The sequence below is a fragment of the Cetorhinus maximus genome, chromosome 9 (assembly GCF_964194155.1).
Source record: "Cetorhinus maximus chromosome 9, sCetMax3.hap1.1, whole genome shotgun sequence".
In the NCBI taxonomy this organism is placed as follows: Eukaryota; Metazoa; Chordata; class Chondrichthyes; order Lamniformes; family Cetorhinidae; genus Cetorhinus; species Cetorhinus maximus.
Window position 1 is genome coordinate 83,785,609 of NC_135887.1, and position 12,093 is coordinate 83,797,701.

Sequence of the window (12,093 nt, forward strand, 5' to 3'; positions counted from 1 at the left end):
ATGGGTAATACTGAAGGGGGTCTCTTCTTCCTCAGTCCTACAAAACAATAACCATGAATGGAATGACAACATGTTGAAAATTTGTGCTCACCGATGTAATTTGACTGTCAATTTCCTAGACGTTGCACTAGATACAACCTGTGTTAGTAGCTGGAAAGGGTTTAAAGTTATTTGTTCCATTTTTGTCAGCTCTCTCAGCAGAATTGATACGTACTAAGAGTAAAACTGGAAAGAGTACGTTAGTGCATTAGTTGGCACATGTACTGATGGAGATGTGTTTTTCTTTTAAATCTTCATTCATGGAATGTGAGCATGGGAAGCCAGCATCATTGGCAAGGCCAGCATTTGTTGCGCATCCCTAATTGCCCTTGAGGAGATTGCTGGCGAGCTGCCTGCTTTAACCGCTGCGGTTCCTCTGGTGGGACATTTTCCTGTAGTGGTTAGAGCAACTGAGTGTCTCGACAGGCCACTTCAGAGGGCAGTCAAACGTGACCCTCATTGCTATGAGTCTGGAGGCACATGTAGGCCAGACCAGGTAAGGACAACAGATTTCCTTCCCTAAAGGTCTTCGTGAAGCAGATGTTTATTGTATGACAATGGACAATTGCTTCATGGTCGTCGTTACTGGGGCTAGCTTTTAATTCCGTATTTTTAAATCAAATTTAAATCCCGTCAGCTGCTATGTTGGGATTTGATCCCATGTCCCCAGAGCACTAGGCCAGTGATGACATTGCCATGCCATGCCATGCCCTAACTTGGCATTGGCTTGGTAGCCCATCACAGGAACTTCGAATGTTGCCAATGTCCACCTTCATATGTTTTTCTTAGAGTGACCAACTTTTGCTGAGCAGTGTTGTATCTGTGTTTTTTCAGGATGTTGAATGTCCTCTCCTTTGTCCCCACCTATTGCTGGCCTTCTATCCAGCTTCACCCGCTCCGCCCCCACTTCTCTTCAGCTCTGAAGAAGGGGCATACAGACTTGAAATGTTAACTCTGCTTCTCTCTCCAAAGATGCTGCTAGACCTGCTGAGTTTTTCCAGCATTTTCTGCTTTTGTTTCCAGCTTGCCAGTTTTTGCTGTGAAGAAACGTAATGGAGATAGGCCCAATAACTGGCAGGTGACGGGGGGGAGAAAAAAACTGTCACAAATGTGTGTAGGATTGGTTTGTTGATGAAGATAGCGTGTATGCTCCGAAGCCGTAGCACCTATGTTAAACCAAGAAACATCAGGTCTTGGCATTAAACCAGGCGCAGAGCATTTTGCAAGAATTTTCAAAGCTATTGATGATTGATAGATACAGTCAAAAGAATAAAAGCTTGAGTATTTTCTTACATTAAATTTTAATTCCCTACTCCCATGGTCACTTCTATCTCCAGTGTGTGCACATTGCTTTTTCATCTTTTTGTCCATTGGGAATGATTGTTCATTGGGCCATGATCCACAGTTCGCGTGGTTTTGAGATGATCAGCTCGGTATCATGTTTTTCTGTTTGAAACTTTCGTGTCTCGGTTCCTTCCAAGGCTGGAGTTGTTATGAGCGTTACTAACGGTTCAATCTCTCTGAGCTTCAGGAAACCTACAGGCATGAATGACACTCGATACAGCTTCAGCATTATGTCGAGTTCTTCTAATGGGAATGGCTCTTTTATTGAAGGGTAAATTCCAGCCCAATAACTAACCTAGAACCAGGGACCAAGTGCACCATGTCCGTAACTACCATTGCCCCTGGCGACGTGAAGATTAAAGCTGTAGTTAAAAGCCAATTCACAAGTAAATGAGACACACAGTCACTGCTGCGGAACTTTACCTCAATGGACTGTGTGCGTGGATGGATACAAGCAACAAATGGTCTGCTCTAAAGGAACTGAGAACCCTCAGTGGCTAGAATGTTTCTAGAGGTTTCCATAGAAGGTTATTAGCAGATGCAAGATTGGTATTGCTGGTAACTTTGCTGATTGCTGTAGCTGGTTTAATGGAATTTGTTGCGAGATTAGAAGGTGTACTGTGAGAGGTAATTAGCGGTTCCGTATTTGCGAAAACGAGATCATATTTTGGTGTCTAACAAGCTGGTGGGTGAAATGGTTGGTTGATTTCTCAGCAGTGTACCATTTGATTCATTGGCACACTGAATATGTTTGGCACGTAATTTTGCCATGATGTCAGCAGTCGAACACAAAACTGAGATGGCACAGATGGGATGTGATAAATGTGCTCTTGTGTGGAAACTGTTGTGTGTTGGCACCTTCAGTGATTGAGATATTGGGCAACTGAGAGAGTAGCATATCCAAGTTGTCGAGATGAGATACAAGATCTGAGTTGGACAAGAATTAACCAAGCTGCCAACTTGTTGACCATTTTTGGCTTGTAGAGTACCATGGAGGGTTATGATTAATTAGTACTGAGGGAAGTGTGCACAGGGAATTTGACGATGGTTCAGCGTGTTTGCATCATTTTAAAGAGTCTTCTCAAGGAAGATTAGGTGGTTGTGATTGCCAATTCAGCATAGTGGACAGGAATTGGAATGATATGAATTCATTGTACTTACCGTCGACTGGAGCGGAGCAGGAGGCAGTGTGAGGTTGGTGCTATTCTCAACATTTCATTACTATTTTCAGAACCAAATGCTGTGACTAACTTAACCCTTGTGAGTCGCAACACCACTTCAGTTACCCTGAGTTGGGTCCTTCCATCAGACCATAAGCCTGAGTACAGATACAGAGTGGAGACGACTGGAGCTCCATCTTCAAATATCACTGTCGCTGATGAGCCTATAACAGTGGCACAACTGAACCCTGGGACCAATTACACGTTCAGAGTGTTCACACTGGCAGCTGATGAGACATCAGCAGATCCGGCCACAGTCTCTTTAACAACAGGTAAGGAAGCGGCTCAAAATGGACTCTGGTTTAATAAGAGTTTTCCTTGATCATGATGGATGGGTAATACTGGAGAGGGTCTCTTCTTCCTCAGTCCTACAAAACAACAACCATGAACGGAACGAAAACATCAATTGGAAAATTTGTGCTCACCGATGTTATTCGACTCTCAATTTTCTAGAATGGAGATTGAGATTGCACTAGTTACAATCTGTGTTAGTTGCTGGAAAGGGTTTCAAGTTATATTTGTCCCGTTCTTGTCAGCTCCCTCAGCATAGTGGTGGAGGAATTGTTATGTACTGGAGTGAAATAAGGAATCTACAAAATTGTGGAAAAAGAAGGCTGTGGTGCATTAGTCGGCATATTTGCTGATTGAGATGTGTTTTTCTTTGAAACATTCACTCGTGGGAAGTGAGCATGGGTAGCGAGCATCACTGGCAAGGCCAGCATTTGCTGCCCACCCCCGAATGCCCTTGAGAAGATTGCTGGTGAGCTGCCTTCTTTAACCGCTGTGGTTCATCTGGTGGGACTTTTCCTTGTAATGGTTAGAACAACTGATTGTCCTGCTAGGCCATTTCAGAGGGCAGTCGAGAGTGAACCAGATTGCTGTGGGCCTGGAGTCACATGTAGGTCAGGGTAAGGACAGCAGATTTCCCTCCCTGAAGGTCATTAGTAAACCAGATGTTTATTTTACAACAATTTACGATAGCTTCATGGTCACCGTTACTGAGAGTAGCTTTTAATTCCAGATTTTGAAAATTAAATGTAAATTCCACCAGCTGCCGTGGTGGGACTTGAACCCTTGTTCCCACGTTTTAGCCCTGGGCCGCTGGTTTACTAGTACAGCGACTTTACCACTCTGCTTCCACATCCCTATTTGCTGAGGGTTGGAAGGTTTACTGGGAGACCGAATTAGTGGCTCCATAAGTGCGATAATTGAATCACATTGTGATAACTAGTAAGTCGGTGGTGAAAGAATTGGTTGATTTCCCGTCTGTGTACCATTCAATCCATTGGCACATTGATTACTTTTGGCACGGAAGACACTGCACGTAATTTTGCCATCATATCAGCAGTCAAACACCAAACTAGGATGGTAAAGATGGGAAGTGATGAATCAACTTGTGCGTGGAACCAAAATGTTGGCACCTTGAGTTATTGGACGACAGAGAGAGTAGCTATCAAAGGCGTCAAAATGAGAGACAAGACTGGAGTTGGACATGAATTCACCAAGCTGACAACTTGTTCACTTTTTTGGTTTGTGGAATAGTGTTGACGATTATGATTAATTAGCACTGAGGCAAGAGTGCACAGGGGAACTTGTCAGGACGGCTCAGCATGTTTGCGCCATTTTAAAGGATCTTCTGAAGGAAGTTAGATCATTGATGAGATGGTTGGGATTGCCAGTCCAGGATAGTGGAAAGGAACTGGTGTGATACGGATTGGTTCTGCTGAAGATATCATGGATCATCAGCAGGAGCGGAGCAGGGGGCAGTGTGAGGTCGATGTTGTTCAGCAGGAGCGGAGCAGGGGGGAGTGTGAGGTCGATGTTGTTCTCAATATCTCATTACTATTTTCAGAACCAAATGCTGTGACTAACTTAACCCTTGTGAATCGCAACACCACTTCAGTTACTCTGAGTTGGGTCCTTCCATCAGACCATAAGCCTGAGTACAGATACAGAGTGGAGACGACTGGAGCTCCATCTTCAAATATCACTGTTGCTGATGAGCCTATAACAGTGGCACAACTGAACCCTGGGACCAATTACACGTTCAGAGTGTTCACACTGGCAGCTGATGAGACATCAGCAGATCCGGCCACAGTCTCTTTAACAACAGGTGAGGAAACAACTCAATGTGGACTTTGGTTTAATAAGAGTTTATCCTTGATCATGATGGATGGGTAATACTGAAGGGGGTCTCTTCTTCCTCAGTCCTACAAAACAATAACCATGAATGGAATGACAACATGTTGAAAATTTGTGCTCACCGATGTAATTTGACTGTCAATTTCCTAGACGTTGCACTAGATACAATCTGTGTTATTGGCTGGAAAGGGTTTAAAGTTATTTGTTCCATTTTTGTCAGCTCTCTCAGCAGAATTGATACGTACTAAGAGTAAAACTGGAAAGAGTGCGTTAGTGCATTAGTTGGCACATGTACTGATGGAGATGTGTTTTTCTTTTAAATCTTCATTCATGGAATGTGAGCATGGGAAGCCAGCATCATTGGCAAGGTCAGCATTTGTTGCGCATCCCTAATTGCCCTTGAGGAGATTGCTGGCGAGCTGCCTGCTTTAACCGCTGCGGTTCCTCTGGTGGGACATTTTCCTGTAGTGGTTAGAACAACTGAGTGTCTTGACAGGCCACTTCAGAGGGCAGTCAAACGTGACCCTCATTGCTATGAGTCTGGAGTCACATGTAGGCCAGACCAGGTAAGGACAACAGATTTCCTTCCCTAAAGGTCATTCGTGAAGCAGATGTTTATTGTATGACAATGGACAATTGCTTCATGGTCGTCGTTACTGGGGCTAGCTTTTAATTCCGTATTTTTAAATCAAATTTAAATCCCGTCAGCTGCTATGTTGGGATTTGATCCCATGTCCCCAGAGCACTAGGCCAGTGATGACATTGCCATGCCATGCCATGCCTTAACTTGGCATTGGCTTGGTAGCCCATCACAGGAACTCCGAATGTTGCCAATGTCCACCTTCATATGTTTTTCTTAGAGTGACCAACTTTTGCTGAGCAGTGTTGTATCTGTGTTTTTTCAGGATGTTGAATGTCCTCTCCTTTGTCCCCACCTATTGCTGGCCTTCTATCCAGCTTCACCCGCTCCGCCCCCATGAACAGTATAAATTTCATCACATTTCCACTTCTCTTCAGCTCTGAAGAAGGGGCATACAGACTTGAAATGTTAACTCTGCTTCTCTCTCCAAAGATGCTGCTAGACCTGCTGAGTTTTTCCAGCATTTTCTGCTTTTGTTTCCAGCTTGCCAGTTTTTGCTGTGAAGAAACGTAATGGAGATAGGCCCAATAACTGGCAGGTGACGGGGGGGAGAAAAAAACTGTCACAAATGTGTGTAGGATTGGTTTGTTGATGAAGATAGCGTGTATGCTCCGAAGCCTTAGCACCTATGTTAAACCAAGAAACATCAGGTCTTGGCATTAAACCAGGCGCAGAGCATTTTGCAAGAATTTTCAAAGCTATTGATGATTGATAGATACAGTCAAAAGAATAAAAGCTTGAGTATTTTCTTACATTAAATTTTAATTCCCTACTCCCATGGTCACTTCTATCTCCAGTGTGTGCACATTGCTTTTTCATCTTTTTGTCCATTGGGAATGATTGTTCATTGGGCCATGATCCACAGTTCGCGTGGTTTTGAGATGATCAGCTCGGTATCATGTTTTTCTGTTTGAAACTTTCGTGTCTCGGTTCCTTCCAAGGCTGGAGTTGTTATGAGCGTTACTAACGGTTCAATCTCTCTGAGCTTCAGGAAACCTACAGGCCTGAATGACACTCGATACAGCTTCAGCATTATGTCGAGTTCTTCTAATGGGAATGGCTCTTTTATTGAAGGGTAAATTCCAGCCCAATAACTAACCTAGAACCAGGGACCAAGTGCACCATGTCCGTAACTACCATTGCCCCTGGCGACGTGAAGATTAAAGCTGTAGTTAAAAGCCAATTCACAAGTAAATGAGACACACAGTCACTGCTGCGGAACTTTACCTCAATGGACTGTGTGCGTGGATGGATACAAGCAACAAATGGTCTGCTCTAAAGGAACTGAGAACCCTCAGTGGCTAGAATGTTTCTAGAGGTTTCCATAGAAGGTTATTAGCAGATGCAAGATTGGTATTGCTGGTAACTTTGCTGATTGCTGTAGCTGGTTTAATGGAATTTGTTGCGAGATTAGAAGGTGTACTGTGAGAGGTAATTAGCGGTTCCGTATTTGCGAAAACGAGATCATATTTTGGTGTCTAACAAGCTGGTGGGTGAAATGGTTGGTTGATTTCTCAGCAGTGTACCATTTGATTCATTGGCACACTGAATATGTTTGGCACGTAATTTTGCCATGATGTCAGCAGTCGAACACAAAACTGAGATGGCACAGATGGGATGTGATAAATGTGCTCTTGTGTGGAAACTGTTGTGTGTTGGCACCTTCAGTGATTGAGATATTGGGCAACTGAGAGAGTAGCATATCCAAGTTGTCGAGATGAGATACAAGATCTGAGTTGGACAAGAATTAACCAAGCTGCCAACTTGTTGACCATTTTTGGCTTGTAGAGTACCATGGAGGGTTATGATTAATTAGTACTGAGGGAAGTGTGCACAGGGAATTTGACGATGGTTCAGCGTGTTTGCATCATTTTAAAGAGTCTTCTCAAGGAAGATTAGGTGGTTGTGATTGCCAATTCAGCATAGTGGACAGGAATTGGAATGATATGGATTCATTGTACTTACCGTCGACTGGAGCGGAGCAGGAGGCAGTGTGAGGTTGGTGCTATTCTCAACATTTCATTACTATTTTCAGAACCAAATGCTGTGACTAACTTAACCCTTGTGAGTCGCAACACCACTTCAGTTACCCTGAGTTGGGTCCTTCCATCAGACCATAAGCCTGAGTACAGATACAGAGTGGAGACGACTGGAGCTCCATCTTCAAATATCACTGTCGCTGATGAGCCTATAACAGTGGCACAACTGAACCCTGGGACCAATTACACGTTCAGAGTGTTCACACTGGCAGCTGATGAGACATCAGCAGATCCGGCCACAGTCTCTTTAACAACAGGTAAGGAAGCGGCTCAAAATGGACTCTGGTTTAATAAGAGTTTTCCTTGATCATGATGGATGGGTAATACTGGAGAGGGTCTCTTCTTCCTCAGTCCTACAAAACAACAACCATGAACGGAACGAAAACATCAATTGGAAAATTTGTGCTCACCGATGTTATTCGACTCTCAATTTTCTAGAATGGAGATTGAGATTGCACTAGTTACAATCTGTGTTAGTTGCTGGAAAGGGTTTCAAGTTATATTTGTCCCGTTCTTGTCAGCTCCCTCAGCATAGTGGTGGAGGAATTGTTATGTACTGGAGTGAAATAAGGAATCTACAAAATTGTGGAAAAAGAAGGCTGTGGTGCATTAGTCGGCATATTTGCTGATTGAGATGTGTTTTTCTTTGAAACATTCACTCGTGGGAAGTGAGCATGGGTAGCGAGCATCACTGGCAAGGCCAGCATTTGCTGCCCACCCCCGAATGCCCTTGAGAAGATTGCTGGTGAGCTGCCTTCTTTAACCGCTGTGGTTCATCTGGTGGGACTTTTCCTTGTAATGGTTAGAACAACTGATTGTCCTGCTAGGCCATTTCAGAGGGCAGTCGAGAGTGAACCAGATTGCTGTGGGCCTGGAGTCACATGTAGGTCAGGGTAAGGACAGCAGATTTCCCTCCCTGAAGGTCATTAGTAAACCAGATGTTTATTTTACAACAATTTACGATAGCTTCATGGTCACCGTTACTGAGAGTAGCTTTTAATTCCAGATTTTGAAAATTAAATGTAAATTCCACCAGCTGCCGTGGTGGGACTTGAACCCTTGTTCCCACGTTTTAGCCCTGGGCCGCTAGTTTACTAGTACAGCGACTTTACCACTCTGCTTCCACATCCCTATTTGTTGAGGGTTGGAAGGTTTACTGGGAGACCGAATTAGTGGCTCCATAAGTGCGATAATTGAATCACATTGTGATAACTAGTAAGTCGGTGGTGAAAGAATTGGTTGATTTCCCGTCTGTGTACCATTCAATCCATTGGCACATTGATTACTTTTGGCACGGAAGACACTGCACGTAATTTTGCCATCATATCAGCAGTCAAACACCAAACTAGGATGGTAAAGATGGGAAGTGATGAATCAACTTGTGCGTGGAACCAAAATGTTGGCACCTTGAGTTATTGGACGACAGAGAGAGTAGCTATCAAAGGCGTCAAAATGAGAGACAAGACTGGAGTTGGACATGAATTCACCAAGCTGACAACTTGTTCACTTTTTTGGTTTGTGGAATAGTGTTGACGATTATGATTAATTAGCACTGAGGCAAGAGTGCACAGGGGAACTTGTCAGGACGGCTCAGCATGTTTGCGCCATTTTAAAGGATCTTCTGAAGGAAGTTAGATCATTGATGAGATGGTTGGGATTGCCAGTCCAGGATAGTGGAAAGGAACTGGTGTGATACGGATTGGTTCTGCTGAAGATATCATGGATCATCAGCAGGAGCGGAGCAGGGGGCAGTGTGAGGTCGATGTTGTTCAGCAGGAGCGGAGCAGGGGGCAGTGTGAGGTCGATGTTGTTCAGCAGGAGCGGAGCAGGGGGGAGTGTGAGGTCGATGTTGTTCTCAATATCTCATTACTATTTTCAGAACCAAATGCTGTGACTAACTTAACCCTTGTGAATCGCAACACCACTTCAGTTACTCTGAGTTGGGTCCTTCCATCAGACCATAAGCCTGAGTACAGATACAGAGTGGAGACGACTGGAGCTCCATCTTCAAATATCACTGTTGCTGATGAGCCTATAACAGTGGCACAACTGAACCCTGGGACCAATTACACGTTCAGAGTGTTCACACTGGCAGCTGATGAGACATCAGCAGATCCGGCCACAGTCTCTTTAACAACAGGTGAGGAAACAACTCAATGTGGACTTTGGTTTAATAAGAGTTTATCCTTGATCATGATGGATGGGTAATACTGAAGGGGGTCTCTTCTTCCTCAGTCCTACAAAACAATAACCATGAATGGAATGACAACATGTTGAAAATTTGTGCTCACCGATGTAATTTGACTGTCAATTTCCTAGACGTTGCACTAGATACAACCTGTGTTAGTAGCTGGAAAGGGTTTAAAGTTATTTGTTCCATTTTTGTCAGCTCTCTCAGCAGAATTGATACGTACTAAGAGTAAAACTGGAAAGAGTACGTTAGTGCATTAGTTGGCACATGTACTGATGGAGATGTGTTTTTCTTTTAAATCTTCATTCATGGAATGTGAGCATGGGAAGCCAGCATCATTGGCAAGGCCAGCATTTGTTGCGCATCCCTAATTGCCCTTGAGGAGATTGCTGGCGAGCTGCCTGCTTTAACCGCTGCGGTTCCTCTGGTGGGACATTTTCCTGTAGTGGTTAGAGCAACTGAGTGTCTCGACAGGCCACTTCAGAGGGCAGTCAAACGTGACCCTCATTGCTATGAGTCTGGAGGCACATGTAGGCCAGACCAGGTAAGGACAACAGATTTCCTTCCCTAAAGGTCTTCGTGAAGCAGATGTTTATTGTATGACAATGGACAATTGCTTCATGGTCATCGTTACTGGGGCTAGCTTTTAATTCCGTATTTTTAAATCAAATTTAAATCCCGTCAGCTGCTATGTTGGGATTTGATCCCATGTCCCCAGAGCACTAGGCCAGTGATGACATTGCCATGCCATGCCATGCCCTAACTTGGCATTGGCTTGGTAGCCCATCACAGGAACTTCGAATGTTGCCAATGTCCACCTTCATATGTTTTTCTTAGAGTGACCAACTTTTGCTGAGCAGTGTTGTATCTGTGTTTTTTCAGGATGTTGAATGTCCTCTCCTTTGTCCCCACCTATTGCTGGCCTTCTATCCAGCTTCACCCGCTCCGCCCCCACTTCTCTTCAGCTCTGAAGAAGGGGCATACAGACTTGAAATGTTAACTCTGCTTCTCTCTCCAAAGATGCTGCTAGACCTGCTGAGTTTTTCCAGCATTTTCTGCTTTTGTTTCCAGCTTGCCAGTTTTTGCTGTGAAGAAACATAATGGAGATAGGCCCAATAACTGGCAGGTGATGGGGGGGAGAAAAAAACTGTCACAAATGCGTGTAGGATTGGTTTGTTGATGAAGATAGCGTGTATGCTCCGAAGCCTTAGCACCTATGTTAAACCAAGAAACATCAGGTCTTGGCATTAAACCAGGCGCAGAGCATTTTGCAAGAATTTTCAAAGCTATTGATGATTGATAGATACAGTCAAAAGAATAAAAGCTTGAGTATTTTCTTACATTAAATTTTAATTCCCTACTCCCATGGTCACTTCTATCTCCAGTGTGTGCACATTGCTTTTTCATCTTTTTGTCCATTGGGAATGATTGTTCATTGGGCCATGATCCACAGTTCGCGTGGTTTTGAGATGATCAGCTCGGTATCATGTTTTTCTGTTTGAAACTTTCGTGTCTCGGTTCCTTCCAAGGCTGGAGTTGTTATGAGCGTTACTAACGGTTCAATCTCTCTGAGCTTCAGGAAACCTACAGGCATGAATGACACTCGATACAGCTTCAGCATTATGTCGAGTTCTTCTAATGGGAATGGCTCTTTTATTGAAGGGTAAATTCCAGCCCAATAACTAACCTAGAACCAGGGACCAAGTGCACCATGTCCGTAACTACCATTGCCCCTGGCGACGTGAAGATTAAAGCTGTAGTTAAAAGCCAATTCACAAGTAAATGAGACACACAGTCACTGCTGCGGAACTTTACCTCAATGGACTGTGTGCGTGGATGGATACAAGCAACAAATGGTCTGCTCTAAAGGAACTGAGAACCCTCAGTGGCTAGAATGTTTCTAGAGGTTTCCATAGAAGGTTATTAGCAGATGCAAGATTGGTATTGCTGGTAACTTTGCTGATTGCTGTAGCTGGTTTAATGGAATTTGTTGCGAGATTAGAAGGTGTACTGTGAGAGGTAATTAGCGGTTCCGTATTTGCGAAAACGAGATCATATTTTGGTGTCTAACAAGCTGGTGGGTGAAATGGTTGGTTGATTTCTCAGCAGTGTACCATTTGATTCATTGGCACACTGAATATGTTTGGCACGTAATTTTGCCATGATGTCAGCAGTCGAACACAAAACTGAGATGGCACAGATGGGATGTGATAAATGTGCTCTTGTGTGGAAACTGTTGTGTGTTGGCACCTTCAGTGATTGAGATATTGGGCAACTGAGAGAGTAGCATATCCAAGTTGTCGAGATGAGATACAAGATCTGAGTTGGACAAGAATTAACCAAGCTGCCAACTTGTTGACCATTTTTGGCTTGTAGAGTACCATGGAGGGTTATGATTAATTAGTACTGAGGGAAGTGTGCACAGGGAATTTGACGATGGTTCAGCGTGTTTGCATCATTTTAAAGAGTCTTCTCAAG

The 12,093-nt window shown here is 43.9% G+C and overlaps 1 protein-coding gene across 1 annotated transcript in view; it reads left to right on the forward strand.

The window, feature by feature from the left end:
* ptprja (protein tyrosine phosphatase receptor type Ja) overlaps window positions 1-12,093 on the forward strand; it is a 196,500-nt gene that overhangs the window by 56,292 nt on the left and 128,115 nt on the right. The gene's annotated exons all lie outside the window — the stretch shown is intronic.